This window comes from Lactuca serriola, chromosome 2, assembly GCF_051521515.1.
Source record: "Lactuca serriola cultivar US96UC23 chromosome 2, Lser_US96UC23_V15, whole genome shotgun sequence".
NCBI classification, from domain to species: Eukaryota; Viridiplantae; Streptophyta; class Magnoliopsida; order Asterales; family Asteraceae; genus Lactuca; species Lactuca serriola.
Window position 1 is genome coordinate 125,663,919 of NC_136409.1, and position 19,609 is coordinate 125,683,527.

Genomic DNA, 19,609 nt, shown 5'->3' on the forward strand with positions numbered 1-19,609 from the left:
ATTGCTGGTGCCCCAGTACGCAGGAGATGAGGATATGAGGAGGACCCGTTATCATGATATGCTACGAGCTGACATCCGGGAGCATGTTAGCTTTTCAGCCTGCCCCACCCTAGACTCCATGATTGCCAGGGCGAGGGAGAGGGAGATAGATTTGGAGCACATCCGGAAACGAAAATCAGAGGAGGGTCAGACAGGAGGGGCTTCGGGGAAGAAGCCCAAGGGATTAGATGCGGGTCCGAAAGGCCAACAGGGACGGGGACGCTGCAGGAAATGCGACAAGACGCACGAGGGAGCGTGCCGGTTGGGATCATCAGGCTGCTACAAGTGCGGCAAGCCTGGGCACTTTAGCAGGGATTGCACTGCTCCGGTAGCAGTTATTCAGACATCAGAGTTGATGTGTTTCCACTGCAACCAGAGGGGCCACAAGAAGGCCAATTGCCCCCAGTTGACAGTTTCAGCGCCGGTAAAGGCGCCAGCTCCAGCAACCCTGCAGATCACGGATGGCCGGCAGGGCAAGGCAGAGGCTCCAGTGGTGAGGAGCCGAGCATTTCAGCTGACTACCGAGGAGGCACGCGCCGCACCCGATGTGGTGACAGGTATGATTCTTTCCCTCTATTTTATTTTTATGATGTTATGATATTGATATGTGCTCCGTATGTATATGTATGCATTAGGATCGTTCCATGTGAATGACATCCTAGTTCAGGTGTTGTTCGACTCGGGTGCATCCCGATCATTTGTTTCCCTTGCGCTTAGCAAGAAGTTTCATGAGACTTCGGGCGAGTTAGATTGCCCTTTAGAGGTAGAGATTGCTGATGATCGATCGGTGCGAGCATCTATGGTGTTTCGAGATTGCGTTTTGCGTTTGTTTGAGGAGCGCTACTTGGTAGACTTGGTTCCCATTCCGTTGCGCGGGAAAAAGGTGATTATAGGCATGGATCGGTTGAGCCCTAATGGGGCGGTGATAGATTGCGCGCAGCAGCTAGTGCGGGTCAGGACCCAAAGCGGGGGAGAGTTAGTGATTCATGGCGAGAGGCCGCAGTATGGACCTGCAGTATGTTCAGCAGCCAGAGCGAGGCGCTACCTTCAACAGGGATGCGTCGGATATGTCGCGTATGTAATGGATACTCGGAGGCGGGTAAGGCGACAGTGAGCGAGGTTCCGGTGGTTCGAGATTTTGCAGATGTTTTCCCAGAGGAGCTACCTGGGATACCTCCGGAGCGATAGGTGGAATTCAGAATTGACCTTGTTCCTGGTGCGGCTCTGATAGCCAAGGCACCGTATCGGTTGGCTCCTCCCGAGATGCAGGAGTTGTCTACGCAGCTGCAGGAGCTGCTAGACAAAGGATTTATTCGTCCGAGCAGTTCACCCTGGGGAGCCCCGATTCTGTTTGTGAAAAAGAAGGACGGGTCGCATCGGATGTGTATAGATTACCGGGAGCTGAATAAGGTAACGGTGAAGAACCGTTACCCGCTTCCGAGGATTGATGACCTCTTTGATCAGCTTCAGGGAGCATCTTGGTTCTCCAAGATTGATTTGCGTTTGGGTTATCATCAGATGAGGGTCAGGGAGGAGGATACGCAGAAGACCACGTTTCGGACGCGCTATGGCCACTATGAGTTTGTGGTGATGCCGTTTGGGCTCACCAATGCTCCTGCCGCGTTCATGGACCTCATGAACTGCGTATGCAGACCAATGCTGGATCGGTCTGTGATAGTTTTTATCGATGACATCTTGGTTTATTCCAAGACTCAGGAGGAGCATGAGGAGCATCTGAGAGAGGTGTTGGAGACCCTGAGGAGGGAGAGCTTGTATGCCAAGTTCTCCTAGTGTGAGTTTTGGTTGCGCGTGGTGCAATTTCTCGGACACCTTGTCAACCAGAACGGGATTCTGGTCGATCCAGCCAAGGTTGAGGCCGTGATGAGATGGGAGGTTCCGAAGTCTCCATCTAAGATTCAGAGTTTCCTGGGATTAGCAGGCTACTATCGGAGATTTATTCAGGATTACTCCAAGATAGCCGTACCCCTGACGCGGCTGACGAAGAAAGCCGTGGTCTTTCGGTGGGGACCCGAGCAGCAGGCTGCGTTTGAGACGCTGAGACAGAGACTGTACGAGGCGCCGATCTTAGCCCTGCCAGAGGGCGTAGAGGATTTTGTGGTATACTGCGACGCGTCCATTTTAGGGTTGGGCGCGGTACTGATGCAGAGGGGGCATGTCATTGCCTACGCTTCGAGGCAGCTCAAGCCTCACGAGGCGAACTACCCGACGCATGATTTGGAGTTGGGGGCGGTGGTTTTTGCCCTCAAGATTTGGCGGCATTACCTCTATGGGGTTCGATGTACCATCTACACGGACCACAAGAGTTTGAGGTACCTCATGGATCAGCCGAATCTGAACATGAGGCTGCGTCGGTGGTTGGACGTGGTGAAGGATTATGATTGTGAGATCTTTTACCACCCGGGGAAGGCCAACGTGGTGGCCGATGCGCTTAGCCGCAAGGCGGAGCCGATCAGGGATATATGCATGAGGATGACCGTAGTGACTCCCTTGTTGGAGCAGATTCGGGAGGCCCAACAGGAGGCTATCAAGGAGGAACATCGGAAGAGCGAAGCGTGTGGTGGGTTAGGTTTCCTCCTTTGATTATGATAGCCGAGGACTTTTGACACTACACCGTAGGGTGTGGGTGCCGTATCACGGAGGCGTGCGCTAGATTTTGATGGAGGAGGCACACAAGTCCCGATTCTCCATTCATCCCGGGGCGACGAAGATGTATAGGGATCTTCGTCTGGATTATTGGTGGCCCTGCATGAAGCGGGATGTGGCATGGTACGTTGAGCGGTGCTTGACCTGCAGGAAGGTCAAGGCCGAACATTAGAGACCGCATGACAAGATGCAGTCGTTGGACATTCCACTGTGGAAATGGGAAGATATCACGATGGATTTTATCACGAAGCTTCCCAGGACCGCGCATGGAGTGGATTCGATTTGGGTCATCGTGGATCGATTGACCAAGAGTGCCCACTTTATTCCGATTCAGGAGAGCATATCGGCCGAGAAATTGGCCGACATCTATATCAGGGAGATCGTGGCGTGGCACGGGGTGCCAGTATCGGTGATCTCGGACAGGGATGTGCGTTTTACTTCCAGATTTTGGAAGAGATTTCATGACGAGTTGGGCACTCGGTTGCATTTTAGCACCGCCTTTCACCCGCAGACGGATGGTCAAAGCGAGCGGACCATCCAGACTTTGGAGGATATGTTGCGGGCATGCGTGTTGGATTTTGGTGGTAGCTGGGATACCTATCTTCCCCTGGCCGAGTTCTCATACAACAACAACTACCACGCGAGTATTGACCGTCCCCCATTTGAGATGTTGTACGGTCGGAGGTGCAGGACCCCGATATGCTGGGGTGAGGTTGGCCAGAGAGTCATGGGGAGCACCGAAGTGGTGCTCAAGACGACCGAGAGGATCCAGCAGGTCCGGAGCAGGCTTCAGACTGCCCAAAGTCGGCAGAAAAGTTATGCCGACAAGCGCCGATCCGACTTGGAATTCCAAGTCGGGGATATGGTTCTCCTGAAGGTGTCGCCTTGGAAGGGCGTCATTCGATTCAGGAAGCGAGGCAAGTTAGGTCCAAGGTTCATCGGACCATTCCGAGTCATGGCCCGGGTGGGCAAGGTGGCGTATAGACTGGATCTGCCAGTCGAGCTCAGCCAAATCCACAGCACTTTCCATGTTTCCTAACTGTAGAAGTGCCTAGTGGACGATTTAGCAGTAGTACCTTTGGAGGATATTCAGGTTGATGACAGTCTGAAATACATCGAGCGCCCAGTCGCAATCCTTGACAGGAAGTCGAAGGATTTGAGGAACAAGAGGGTGGAGCTAGTAAAGGTGCAATGGCAGCACCGCAAGGGTTCAGAATGGACTTGGGAGCCGGTGGACGAGATGTTGGAGCATTATCCCGAGCTGTTTCAGGATCGAGCAACAGACTTCGAGGACGAAGTCTAAAATAAGTGGGGGAGATTTGTAGCACCTGGTTCCTGGTATGTAAATCTTATTGAGAATCTTCCTTCTTTTTAGCCTTGGACTCGGCGAGTCATAGGTCCGACTCGCCGAGTAAGGACGGGACCTGGGACATGTTTAAGTTGGCGACTCGGCGAGTCCATATTCCGGACTCGGCGAGTCACCGCTGTTGGATGAAACCCTAATTTTCAGGGGTTGCACCCTATTTAAACGACGTTTTGTGCCTCATATCAGCCCCCATTGCGTCCAGAACACTCCCTCTCGAAGCTCTAACCCCTCTCTTAGTAATTTGGGTGATTTTGGTGCATTTCTTTGAAGTTTTGGAGAGAAGAAGAAGGTAGATCAAGAGGAGAGGAAGAAGATCCAGAATCTTTGTGCCATTTCAGAACTTCTAGAGGTATTGGACTCGAAACCCTCTCTGTCCCTTCATTATTATCTTGTTGAGAGCTTATGATAGCCATTTCAAGGCTTCTTCTAGTCTTGACCTTTGTGTAATGAGCTTATAGTGTTGAGGGACTTCGGATCTAGGCATGTTTGGGCTCTAAGGGCTCGGATCTGTAGCCTTTATGGACTCTCATTGCTTGAAGACCTTGGATCTACCATTTTAAGTACATTTTGAACCCTAAAATCCGTATTGGTGAATATCTACACGTAAAGTTGGAAACTTTACGTGTGATTCGTGTTCTAGGAGTCCAGATCTATGAATGGCATGGACTGGAATCGAGCAAATCTGTGTAATTAGTGGGTGCATGGAAACGACTCGGCGAGTCGTTCATGTGACTCGGCGAGTCTGTTCGCGAGTCTCCGAGTTTGTCCCCTTTTCATAGTGTCGAGTGAACAGTGAGTCACGGGGTGTGACTCAGTGAGTCGGAAGCTGAACTCATCTATGGAGAAACTCGGCGAGTTCAAGGCAATCTCCTTAGATCAAGAACAGACTCGGCGAGCTGTTCATACAACTCGACGAGTCTTAGCATAAGTGTTCATCGGATGAAGATGAACTCGACGAGTTGTTCATACAACTCGGCGAGTAGGATGAAGGACTTGAATATCAGTTTAGAAGGAGAACTCGTCGAGTCGTCGTCTTACTGACGAGTAGAAACGGGATTCAGGACAGTTGTTTGGGGAGGGACTCGGCGAGTTGGAAAGTCAACTCGACGAGTCGGGTCAACTGAAAGTTGACTCTGACTTGACTTAGGGCATGACCAGGGGTAAAATGGTCATTTACCCAAAGGACAGTTAGCAGTTTTTGATTGAGTATGTTGTGGGAATTGCAACCGGAGGATTTACGGAGTAGCAGCAGCAGCAGTAGACAGTCAGTTCCCGATCAGATCAGCAGCTACTTCGAGGTGAGTTACCTTCCAGTAGCGGTGGGTCTACGGCCACAATGCCGGCCCACCAATAGGAGTTGTATGTAGATGATTGTCTCTGTGATATTCATCTAGGGATTACTACTACCTGTGTTGTGTTTATGTGCTAGTATGATATGATGCTATGTGCTAGTGACAGTAGGGGGAGATAGTCCCCGAGATATCCGGTCGGTAGGGCCGAAGGGGTAGTCATACCCAGCCATGTTAGATAGACCCTGATATTGCGATACATGTTATGTAGTAGTAGTAGAGGGGATAAATAGTTCCCCAGTATCCGGTCGAGAGGACCGAAGGGGAGGCCAACACCCAGATATGCTAGGCAGTATCCGGTCGAGAGGATCGAAGGAGAGGCCAACACCCAGATATGCTAGGCAATGTCCGGTCGAGAGGGCCGAAGGGGTAGGTTGGGCACCCAGATATGCTTAACAATATGCATATGTTATGTGATTATATGGTATGTGGTACAGTGGGGGAACTCACTAAGCTTCGTGCTTACGGTTTTCAGTGTTGGTTTCAGGTACCTCCTCAGCTAGGGGAAAGGAGCCGGAGCGGTAGCAGCATGTCACACACACACACACTCTCTGGTTTCTGCATTTACGAGATTCTCTGGGATTTATACTCTGATTTTGATTGGTTGTATGATTTGGCTTTTAGACATGGTTTACGTTGTGTTATGGTTGATCAGACAATGTTTTTAATTATTAATGTTTTCTAAAGTAATGTTTTAAAACGAAAATTTGGACTTGAAAAATTGGGTCGTTACATGTATGCTATTTATCTTTGTGATTATTGCATATGTATGTATGATTGTATGTTTATGTGTTTATATGTATACCGGGCGGGGCTCGATGCCAGGCGTGGCCTGATGACCGACATATCTGTTTACCGAGTGGGGCTCAATGTTGGGCAGGGCTCGATGTTGGGTGTTGCTCAATGATGAGCGGGGCCCATTATAGGTTTTATATGTATGGTTTGTGGTATTTTGGGGAAGTCACTAAGCTTTGTGCTTACGGTTTTCAGTTTATATTTCAGGTGCTTCCGGTTTGAAGGGAAGATCCCGGGATGATTACAGTGCACATACCATCTCATTCCGCATTTTTATATTACTCTGATGTACTTGGGTGTTTATTGATATACTATGATTTTACCATGGTTTTATGAACATGTTCTGCATGATGGTATTATTATTTTGAAAATTGAAATTTTTAGTTTTAATTTTTAGGACGTTACATTATTGGCACTTTACATGAGATCAGCAGTACAAATTTTGATTCCATGTCAAGCCCAAAGCATACTTGAAAGGTCAAAACCTTAGAAATTTTCATATTTTTTAATTTTTTTAGATTTGAAGCTTAACGTTTATTCTACATGTTGAGAGGAAGTATGGGACTGTTTTACCCGATTGAGCTCATTCTCATGTTCAATTGACGGTTTTATGATCTTATTTCAATCATAAAAGGGGAGAATTTGGTATGATCATTCGAAAGAAGATTTTGACTTTTCAAAATAGTGATTTTTAGGATACTCTACGAAGGCTTTTTGTGGAAGTTGGGTATTGTTGGTGTCTTGATGAGCTTTTATTGGAGTTTATTTGTTGCGATAGACTACGCACGTTATTGACTCAACTTTTATTCCTCTTAATCGAGCCTCATTGAGAGTCACAATTTTGATTTGTTACATGGTGCTTTTGGATCTTCATGTCTTTAGCAGATGTCGTTCGAAGATTGTTTTGAAGACCGATGTAACATCGAGAGGGAGTTCTTTGTTGTTTGAGAAGCATAAAGGTGATTTAGAATGCTTGTTTCTGAAGTGGTTTTTTATGATGGGTTTGTAATTGACATGCTTATTTTTGGGACTCATTGGATCTTAGTGACTACAGTGGATTAGAGTTTTTTGAATTTCTTCATTGTTGCTTCATCATGATGTCACAATTGGACTTCTTATTCGGTAGATGCTCGATTGGGAACTTACAGTCTTGTCATCCATTCCAAGCTTTGAGGAAGAGAAGATTGAGTGCAAATCTTTCCATGAAGAGTGACTTGGAGGTACAAAATATTCCCTTGACATATGTATCATATTCCTTTAGGGCTTGGGGCATACCATATATATTGTGATGTCATATTTATTCGAGGGTATGCATACATATGTAATCATAGGGACTAGAGTGACGATTCATTGTACGTAGCCATTGTTTATTTCTTGCACTCATCTTTATGAATGATTTATGATTACCAATTTTGGTAACAAAATCATCCTCCCATTGTGTTGTTCTTACTTCCGTTTGTCAAATAAAATGTTAATGTTCCCACAAGATGAGACGTTACCTTCTCAAGGTGAAACCATGTTTGGATACGGGGTGTTGGAGCGTCAGATATGTTGGCATATGATACTTACTGGCCGTGTGCTTGCCTGCTCGGTAACCTGCTAATTCTCTCTCTCTCCCTCTCTCTCTCTCTCTCTATATATATATATATATATATATATATATATATTAGATGACTATATATTGTATATATTGTTTATTATGTTATGTATATCTGTACATATTCTAGATCCTACTTTATAGGATCTCACTATTGTAACTTCTTAATATATATTCAATATCATACACACGATTATGTGTGTGGTTCAATTGATCTCAGTATTACATGGTATCAGCCTAAAACACTCGATCCTTCCCTCCCTCTATTTTTCTTCTTCTCTTTCTCAAAACCCTAGGCGATGTCGATTTCTCAAGATGGGACCTTTTCAATGAAAGATTTGCTTCATATGATTCCCATCAAGTTATATTCCACCAATTACCTTCTATGGAAGAATCATATGCTTCCCTTACTCTCCTATAAGAAGCTTTTTCCCCATGTTGATGGCACCTCTGTTCAACCTTGCAAAACAATCACAGTTGACGACAAATCAGCTCTGAATCCTGCGTTTACCGCCTAGTTTGATCTTGATCAGAAGGCTGTGATCTTTCTTAATTCTTCGTTGACTGAAGAGGCTGCTGTTCAAGTGCTTGGCCTCTACACAGCTCATCTGATCTGGACTTCACTGGAATTCAACTACAACAGTTATTCGGTAGAAAGAATTCATTCTTTACGAGACTCTTTACGCCAGATGACAAAAGGTAACTCTACTATCTCAAAATATGGAAGAAAGTTCAAGTCTGATTGTGATAAATTGGTTGCCATAGGTCAACCTGTTGAAGATATGGATAAAATCCACTAGTTCTTATGTGGATTAGGGCCTTCATTTGAAACATTCTCTATTGCCATACGCACGAGTAAACCATCTCCTACTTTTCGGAATCTCGATCCACTAACAACAGGGGTTGGTCTTCTAATTATTCACATGGTGGCTCTCATGGATCTGTTGGTGGTGGTAGAGTCCATGGGGGCGTCATCCTCCCCATTGCCAACTTTGGCGAACAAATGGACATTATGCGTCCTCTTGTCCAAGTTTTTCCACTTATGCTTCAAACTCTCTCCATCAAGACTGCAACTTGGCACAAGCTTTTCATTCCTAGTGTCATGTCACTCAGGGAAATCCCGATTGGTATGTGGACTCGGGAGCAACTGCACATATGACTTCCTCACCAGACAATGTCACCTCATCTACTCCATATTCTGGTAATTCACATGTTGTTTTTGGTAATGGAAACAATCTGCAAGTTTCACATACAGGAGAATCCATGGTTCATAAAAATATTACTTTACGCAATATCTTGATTTCTTCTCATTTGACTAAGAATTTGTTATCCATTAGTAAACTTACCATGGATAATCCAGTTGATATTCTTTTTTCTCAACCATTCTTTCATATTCAAGACAGGGCAACCAAACAAGTGATAGCAAGAGGTCGGTGTGAGGATGGATTATACGTGCTTAGAGATGGACACACAACCCTGACAGCTTCTTACGGGTCTTCTAATAAAGTTTCTTTTGAACTATGGAATAATCGTTTAGGACATACCTATTTTGATGTTATTTCTAGTTTACAAAACCTTGGTTTGTTGAGTGTTACTTCTATTTTGCCTAAACCAGTTTCCTGTGAACCTTGTCACCTTTCTAAGGGGAAAAAAATTACCTTTTGCTTTAAATCCTAAACGATCATTACATCCGTTAGATTTGATACATTGTGATTTTTGGGGACTAGCTCTGGTTGAATCCAATGGCTATTTATATTATGTTGTGTTTATTGATGATCGCTCTCATTTCACATGGTTTTATCCTTTGTGCAATAAGAACGGGTTTTATGCTGTCTTAAAGAATTTTATCCGACTTGTTCAAACACAACTATCATGCAAAATTAAGGTATTCCAAAGTGATGGGGGCGGTGGATTTTTCAATCACACCGTTCGTGGAATCTTCGAAGAACATGATATTTTTCATCAGCTTTCATGCCCACATACTCCCCAACAAAATGGCAGAGCTGAACGAAAGCATAGGCACATTGTTGAAGCTGTTCTTGCTATGCTTTTTCATGTGCATGTCCCGACATCATATTGGGTTGATTCTTTCAGTTCTGCTACCTATATTATCAACCGACTTCTAACCAAGGTGCTCAATAACCATTCTCAGAGTTGCTCTTCTCACATATACCTTCCTATGACAATTTTCGCACCTTTGGTTGCCAAGTCTACCCGTATCTTCGTGACTATTCAGCCCACAAGCTTTCCCCATGGAGTATACCTTGAATCTACATTGGATATCATCCTGAATATAAGGGATACAAATGTCTTGATCCAGCTACATCACACATTTACATCACTCGCCATGCATGTTTTAATGAAACTTCTTTTCCATTTGCTACTCCAAACGTGTCTTAAGATTTTTCAAACCTAGATCTCTCGGTTTTTGTGGATGATGGGCCTCTTCTTACATCACCTTCTGATCGACATACCACTCTGACCATTCCCCAGGCTCATTCAGATCTATCAACTAACCCATGTTCTTTATGTGAACCAATTCCTAGCAACAACCTACCTGCTGGTCCGATATCCGACCATGCTCCTGCTACGCCTTCTACACCCGACGAAGACACAACTACTAGTCCAAACTCTGGTAACCCACCTGCCAACTCAGCTCACAACCCATCTCCAGACCCTTCAAACTGAGTCTCATCGCATCATCCCATGACTACACGTTCTAAGTTTGGTATTTTTAAGCCCAAACACCTCTTTGACTTTTCTACGCTTGCTCAACACACGCTGCATGCTGCCCTTTTTCTGAATTTCAACCAAAAGGATACAAGTCAGCTGCTAAAAATCCATGTTGGATGGCTGCCATGCATGAAGAAATTGAGGCTCTATGCCATAATAACACTTGGGTGTTAGTTCCACGACTATCTTCCTCTAATGTTGTTGGTTCTAAATGGGTTTATCGTGTTAAATTTAATGCCAATGGATCTATTGAAAGGTATAAAGCACGACTAGTCGCCCAAGGCTTCACACAAATTCCAGGGATCGATTATTCCCATACCTTTAGTCTGGTAATAAAAGCCTCTACTGTTCGCATTGTTATATCTCTTGCAGTATTGAACAAATGGCATCTTAATCAGTTAGATGTCAAAAACACTTTTCTTCATGGTCAACTTACCGAGACCGTGTTCATGGAACAACCACCTGGTTTCAACGATCCAAAATTTCCAAATAATGTATGCAAGTTATCCAAAGCTTATAAGCATGCTAAGCACATTGATCTTGATTATCATTTCATTCGGGAACTTGTTACTTCTAGAAAGCTGTACACTAAGTTTATTCCTACCAAGCTTCAAGTGGCGGATATCTTCACCAGAAGCCTTCCACGTCCCCAGTTTGATCACTTTCGTACATTGCTACGCGTAGGTCCACCGTCTATTCGCTTGAGAGGGTGGGGGGGGGGGGGGGGATATTAGATAACTATATATTGTATATATTATTTATTATATTATGTATATCTATACATATTCTAGATCCTACTTTATAGGATCTCACTATTGTAACTTCTCAATATATATTCAATATCATACACACGATTATGTGTGTGGTTCAATTGATCTCAGTATTATTTATATATATATATATATATATATATATATATATATATATATATATATATATATATATATATTAAAAAAAGTGACCCAGATTTTGAGCTTTGGTTGTAGAACATTTTATGCCAAGATAAAACTACTAAAATATATAGATATTATGCCTTTTATTACGAGTATACCACATGTACTTTCAAGTCGGTAAAAATCATGGTTTTCCAAAAGTTAAAAAAATCATAAAGAACAAACATTTTTTTTGTCTAGTGGAAGGTTTTTTCTATCTAGTCACGTGTAGTGGGAATTACCAAAGTGGTTTAAACACTACTCCAATCAGTTCCATGCCTCGACATCATATAACAAGAATATATCATCAAAACTTCTTCATCAACCATTATTGAAGATTCACATCGTATAAGGTTCGTAAACGATGTAATCGAGCCGAACCGAGTCAAGGATTGTCAAGTTTGAAACTCGACTCGACTAAAAAACTAAAACTCGAAATTCGACTCGAACCTCAATTTCAATCTTGGCCTGGAACTCGATAAAATAATCGACACTTTCGAGCTCGGCTCGGCTCGACTAATTATCAAAAGACTAAATTGCATTAAATTGAAATAAAAAAATACGACTAATCTCGTGAGCTTGATTCGACTGAGCTCGATTATGTAAAATATAATAAAATAAATGGTAAAAGTATAAATATAACTAAGCTCGATTAAACTCACGAGCTTTATGAGCCAATTATTTCAATTCTCGAGCTCGACTTGGAGCTCGACCTAAACCAAGTTGATTTCAAGTATTTTTAAAGTCGGTTTCAAATATCTCACAAGCTGACTCGACTTAGTTACACTCCTCTTAGTCAGTAACACATCAAAACAACAAAGTAGGATTTATAAGATCTTTATTTATGGTTTAGTGAATTTTGAGTTTGCAACATACTTCATCTGATTTAAAGTCATTTTGGCTAGGATCCAAATTTGTCGCCAAAACCTGTCACTAATGTCAAAGAACTAACCACAAACTACCGTCAAGCTAGCAATATAATGAATGCTGTTCGTGGCCAATTTCGTTAAAATTTCGTCCATGTTGCTTATTGTTGTTTTACCGACAGAACTTTTAAGTTGTTAAACCCACTGTCGATACTCAAATTTCTATTAATTAGTGTAAATAAAAAAGAAAGTTATATATCTTACTCAAATATATAACATTTTATTATTGATTGTTTTGGAAAAAATACCTTTTATCTTTTGTAGATCAATCATTTTTAATTTATATTATGAATATCTAATAATTATTAAAGTGGCGTCTTGTGTCTTGTGGTCATTTGAGATTAACATTCAAAATGTTCTATCGTGGATAATCTCATGTTCTAGAAGAAAAATAAAAATGTATGCCAAATATATATGTTGGTAAAATTCAGGGTGGTTTTAGATTTTTAGTAGGTGTCCCAATATGGCACCGCAAGTCGATAACACCTATTTTTACTGTCTGTAGTGGAAAATTTTCAATTTTTTGATTTTTTTATCTATGGACAACATCTATTATGTATTTCTGTGACCGCCATCCCAGATAAATTTATACATAGCTTATCTCAAAAAGCTTTACCTCAATTTGCATGCTTCAATAAGAATTAAAACAGTTATAACACATATTAACCGCCATCATCCTAGAAAGAAAAATGTCATGAGTTCGAATCCAACTCAAACATGTACCAAGCTTGAGTTAAACTGTGTGAAAAAGATCCCATCATTTTAATCATCACATATTTTTAAGTCTTCTTTTAAACTCGTAACTATGTACGTAACGTACCATGTATGATAAAAGAAAAAAGAGATATCGATATCTATTTTACACAAAATACATAGTACTTTTTTGTATAACTTTCATATTTTTTTATACGTGTTGACACACTAATAAATTAGTTTATATATATGTTCAACATGGTCATCATCTTATCCGAGTTCCCATAGCAATTCACGAAATCCTGGATATTCTTAATTACAACATTCCTTCAACGATTCATGCTTGTATCTACTAAACTTGATGAGGATTCAGACGAATCGGAAGCCCATTTACAGGGGCAGCCAATGGATCATATTCGATTTTCTCATCGGGTACTAACAAGTCCCATTTGAAATTGGTGACAATGTTGTGAAGGAACACAAGTACTTCCACTCGTGAAAATTCTTTCCCTAAACACATCCTTGCCCCCCCTCCAAACGGCACATATGTATATGGAGTTGGTCCTGCACCTTCAAACCTAGATGGATCAAACCTGTCACATCTTCAAAGTTAGCCTCATCTTTATGTGTCGATACAGCACTCCAAAATAGCTGAAGATGCAACATGAATACAATAAAAGTTTAGCATCTAAGAGTTTCAGCTTAATATACAGGGTGCATGGCAATAAAACGAGTTCATCAGGCTGCATGCATACGAATAATAACCATATATAAAGACCCTATTACGAGATATATTGTATCTGTATCTAAACCGATATACTATAGGTAGGGTTTAGGCCGTTACCTTCCATCCTTTGGGAATGTTATAACCTTCGTACTCGAAATCTATCAGCGCCTCTCTATAGGTTCCAATGGATGGAGAATTTATTCTCATAACTTCACATACAACATTCCAAGAATATCTCATCTTCTGTACATCCTCCCATTTCAGTAATTCTCCTGCTGCTTTTGACTTTGAGATCTCCAATTGCTCTGGATTTTAACAATGTCATCTTCCTCATTACGCCACTCGATCCAGAAAATATAGCAAAAAGAGTTTACGTGCCATAATTGTAATTAAACATAATGATCATCAAAGGAGAAGGAATGGGAGCATAAAACAGACCTCTCAACACCTTGTCGTAAACATCAGGGTGTTCGCCAAGATTCTTCATGAGCAACGAGATAGATCCAGTGGATGTGTCATGACCGGCAAATAGTAATAATAAGTAGTTATTAGCAATCTCCATCTCAGTTAAAAACTTGCCATTGTCGTCCGAAGATGTAAGAAAATGTGACAGGAGGTCTTGTGAAGATGATGCCTTTCCTTCTTCCAAAGCCGCTTTTCTCTCTTTAATAATCATCATAAGGTCTTTCCTAATAGCTGCCGCTGCTTTTTTCGATCTATAAAATCGTGTGCCTGGGAAGTTTAGAGGTAGCCCAATGATGCCTTTCAAGAAGATGTTGAACAGGGAAGCAAGTTTTGCGATATGGTTAGGCTCCTCGAGGCTCATAAATAAACGGCAGGCGAGCTCAAAGGCGTATAACTTCACGGTTGGGTATACGTTCACCTTCTCCTTGCCTTCATGGGATTTAGGAACAGTTGAAAAACAAATATTTGTGCCACTTTAGAATGCAATTAATTACTAAAATCTCATATTCATTAATAAAATTGAAATGCTAATTGAAGATACGAATTAACATAAGGAGTATATTAAATAAATGGTTCATGTCGTTTGAGCTGATCTGCGTATTTGATCTCTAACTTATTTTTTTTCTTTAACTCGGAAGGTCCATATTCTTTTGTTTTTGTTACGCGTTTGGTCCCTATCTTATCTAAAAAGACTATTATTCTCTTATTAGTTCTTTTTTTAATTAATTTTATTTTTTTATGTATTTATTTGAATTTGTTATTATATATTTATGATTAATCTAATACTCATTCTTCCATGCAGTTCCTCGGAGTAGGCCATTAGAGTAGACTAACACCATTTATACCACCAGTGGATTAAACCCACCCACCACCACTAAAATAATCAACAACAAATAATCATCACCTCCTCTTTCTTTCTCTTCTAGTACAAGTGTCATCCACCAAAACCATGGTTAGATTCTTGAAAACAAATCCAGAATGAAAAACAAACTTGGTGAATTAAAACAAATACAAACCGAATGATCAAAATCAGAACCTATAATCAAAGCCAAATTAAAACAGATTAAAAAAAATAATGAAACCTTTTTCTAGAAAGTCATAATGGTGGCTTCGATGAAATAAGGGGAAGGGAGAAGTTAGAACAATAGGAAGGGATAAGACGGAACCAGATCAGTGTTTCCTCCAGGAACAAATCCGAACGTGATGAGGTCGTCGATAAGGATGGAAGTGGAACAGTCAATGATAAGGAATTTCGTTGGACCCATAAACAATCGGACCTCCGTTTTCCCTTTCGACATCAAGATACTAAAAAGAAGACATCAACATATCAACCTACCCTTCCTCATCCTCATTTAAGTGCAATGAACGATTCCTAGACCACTTAAAGCTGCCATCGTGAAATAAAAACCCTAGATTGTAGCATAGATCATAACCCTAGATGCACCTTGAACTTACAAATGAGTTATAAGAATAGAAAAGAGAAGATGGCAGGGAAGGAGAACCTTCAACTGTTGATCGTCGAAGGAAGAATGTGATGGGGAAGATGGTGAGATTGGATGTAGGGGAAACAGGATTGTGAAGTATATGTTGGAAGGCGATGGTGAAAGGCCGTCGAAGAGGAGAATCTGGGTGGCTATGGTGATTTTCGGCGGGTGTGGTGGTTTCCGGCACTGAGGTGGTTTTCAGTGGCTATAATCTTTCATGCCACTCCAATGATTTAGGGTTGATTTAGAAGAGAGAGAGAGAGAGAGAGAGAGATTGGGTTTAGAAGGGGAAAGGAGGGTGTGAGTCGCATGATATTTTTTAATAATTTAGATAATCAATAGAACGAAACAAGAAAGGGTATATTGGTTATTTTAGTTCTGTCAGTGACCAAACACGCAACAAAACAAATAGTAGGAACCTTTCGAATTAAAAAAATAAGTTAAACACCAAACGTGCAAATTACTCCAAACCACAGGGATCATTCGTGTAATTTACTTTAACACATTATTAGATCCAAAAGTTTGACCCAAATATTACGAAGATTTCCACAAGATTTAAGAACCTGGATATATACCTCAAGAAGAGCTTATGGAACAACTAGTATATGACAGGCTTGGGACCATACAAGGTTCAAGAACTGAGTTCATGTGAATATGACAACAACTAGAAGGCTAATATTAAGCTAGGTGTGAATGCAAACGACGAGAATTACCGACAATTTTTTTCAAGATCCACACTAAAATGACGTAACGTCTAAGGATAAAAGAGATGGTGAGTTTGATAATGTTCCCAACAAGTAGCGAGTTGTAGTGAATGACTTGATGCCTTATAAACATTTAGGTTTCAATTGAAAATGAATTTGCAAGCAGGTATAGAACAGGGAAAACTAAATCATTTATTTACCTCGCCAGTGAACTTCGATATGGCGACGAGTTATGATGTCCATGGTGGCAACATAATGACTGGCGAAAGCTTCTGGTCCCAGATACGATAACATCATCTTCCTCAGCCACTTTGCTTCATCACCACGGATTGTAATCAAACACCGGCCAAAAAGCTTTTTCACGCTCGACGGCCACCATGCCGCCACCAGCTTGTTTTCGTTCCCAAACAGAAACTTGTTGCCGGCGGGACCATAAAGCACTGCCATACGCTCCCCAAAAACGCACGTCTTGAATACTAATGGATTGCCATGTTTCTTGATTCGTTCTCGAACAAATCTCTCCGGAGTTCCATCCCAACTTGCCCGGAGAAAAGATAGAGATTCTCCGATGAACGGCCATCCAAAACTTCCTGGTGGAAGATTGATTTTGCTTCTTCCAGATTTTCGGTTCTTGTAAACGAACGATAAAACGTATGAAAGAACTACGAGGAGAAGCAGTGCTAGAAATTGATCAATCATGGTTTGTTTGAGGCACTCATGAATTGGAAGAACATCAAGCTTATGTGTGTCTTTTATAATGTCTTCATGATTATGTGATAAATATCAATGCTCAAAATGTGTGTGGCTTAGCTTGATCATGTAATATCTAAAATAATTGTCAGAAACTGATGCTTGTTTTTAGATTGACGTACGCAAAGGGCAACCAATATTTTCACTTAATTTATTCAAAGTAACCTCGGACAGGTTAACTATTCATAACAAATGTTTATATATCGATAGATACATTAAATAACTATCGTTCGTCAACTTCAAATTATGTTTTTGAACTTTCTCTGTTATCTTCTTTAATATATACTTTTAGTTTCAATTATTCATTTTATTCTTTTAGTTTTATTGAACACTATATTTATAGGGTGTTACTAATCAATCAAACACCTACAACTATTTTAGATTCTTTTTAATTAGGGGCGTTTGATTCATAGATTCTTTTGAAAGAGATTTTAATTTATCAAAATGATGAGAATTAAATAGATTTGGAACTTAAATGAATTAAAACATTATATTATGTTTGATTTAAAAACAAAATGGACTTCCATTTAGAAATATTAATATTTAAATATGTGGCAAAAGTTAACAATTTATCCTTTATTTTCTATTCCTAAATCTATTGAGATCACCTGCACCTTTTGATGCAAAATGATATCACACGACCTAGTTCAATCAAATAGGTCCAAACGTTAACTTTTGATCAATTAAATGAATCAAACGTTATCTCTTTCAAAAGCTTTTTGTATTTTTTTATTTCAAGAGAATTTAATATTTCAAAAGTGTTGTTAGGCCTGGATGTTACGTGATATAGTGTGGATTGAGCTAGGTTACGCTTTGCAACGGTGGAGAGAGAAGTATGCATGTAATCTACTTCGTACAATGACACAGACATGATTACATAAATATCTTGATTAATATTAAACAATACTTTTAAATTACAACTTTTGTGGTGGGCCCACCGAAGGTCAGTCCTCCTATCCTTCAAGATAAGCTAACTCATTAGCTTCTCTACACAAACAACTTCGCATTTTCTCACCACAAACACATATCCAATCTCTCCACGTCTTCGGTTTTCTCTTGAGCTGTATGTTACTTCTTCCATATGAATATTATGTCACTATCACATACACTGGCAAAAGAAATAGCAAATGGCATATTGGTGAAAGTTAAAAGAATAAAAAAATCAAGTACAAGTGACACTCCGAGTTCAAGCAAACCGAAGGGTCATCATTGTCTTAAAATTTGCCATAAAAAGGACACTTCCAGGAAGAATGCCCTGCTTTCAAGGAGTGGCTAGATAAGAAGGTCATTGTCTTAAAATTTGCCATAAAAAGGACACTTCCAGGAAGAATGCCCTACTTTCAAGGAGTGGCTAGATAAGAAGGTTAATGATTATTATTCATGATTTATGAGTCCCTTTAAGATAAAGGGAAAATGACTTACAAGCCCAACTAAGTTTCCAAATCGTTTAAAAAATCTCAATCATGTTTTGTCTGTTTAAAAAAACTTAACAAACTTAACATTTTGTCTAAAAAGTCTAACTAAGTTACACTTTCCTGAAAGTCAAATAAGAGAAACAAATGACGTGGCTCATTACCGTATCGGGAAAATGACTTGTTACACCAACGAAGTTTCCAAAACGTTTAAAAAACTCCAATCATGTTTTGACTGTTAAAAAAAACCCAACGAACTTAAACAAAATAAAATTGGGATTTTTTGAACAGTTTGGAACTTTGTTGGACTTTTTTGACAAAAAGTTAAGTTCATTGGATTTTTTTGAACAGATAAAACATAATTGAGATTTTTTTAATGATTTTGTTCGTTGTGCTTTTAAGTCATTTTCCCTTAAGATAAATGTTCATTCAACACATATTTGTTGACTCTGGTTCCATGGTACATGTAACACGTTACAAACTCTGTAAGGGTAACATGGATTCCATATAATCTGGAGGTTGCAAAGAAACCTAATGACCATTAAATTCAAGATTGGTTACGATCTAAACGTTGAAGCTATATCATGTACCTTGCAATTAGCTAGGGAAGGTGGGTACTATATATATATATATATATATATATATATATATATATATATATATATATATATATATATATATATATATATATGGAACTCTTTATACGATCATGACTCAGGATCGAATATGTGTAAAAAAAAAGTTAGGCAACTATTGATATGACGTAACATTTGGTAATGGTAAAGCTACTAATTAGCTTAAATTCTAACATTGTTAGTTATGGTTACATGGAGGGAAACTTATATAAATTGTACTTAGATGATCAATTTTCAAAATCTTGTTTTCAATGTGAATGAAAAGGGTTATAAAAGAAACGAGACTCATGTTATGGCATCAACTTTTGGGCCAAATCTCACAAGACAAAATGGTGATG

The 19,609-nt window shown here is 40.5% G+C and overlaps 1 pseudogene across 1 annotated transcript; it reads right to left on the minus strand.

The window, feature by feature from the left end:
- Window positions 1-13,209: 13,209 nt before the first annotated feature.
- LOC145086770 (beta-amyrin 28-monooxygenase-like) lies at window positions 13,210-17,230 on the minus strand (annotated as a pseudogene). The gene is made up of 4 exons (XR_013700626.1): window positions 16,675-17,230; window positions 14,260-14,715; window positions 13,939-14,126; window positions 13,210-13,745 (listed from the first exon to the last, which is right to left on the minus strand). The product of XR_013700626.1 is annotated as a beta-amyrin 28-monooxygenase-like (transcript).
- Window positions 17,231-19,609: the final 2,379 nt, after the last annotated feature.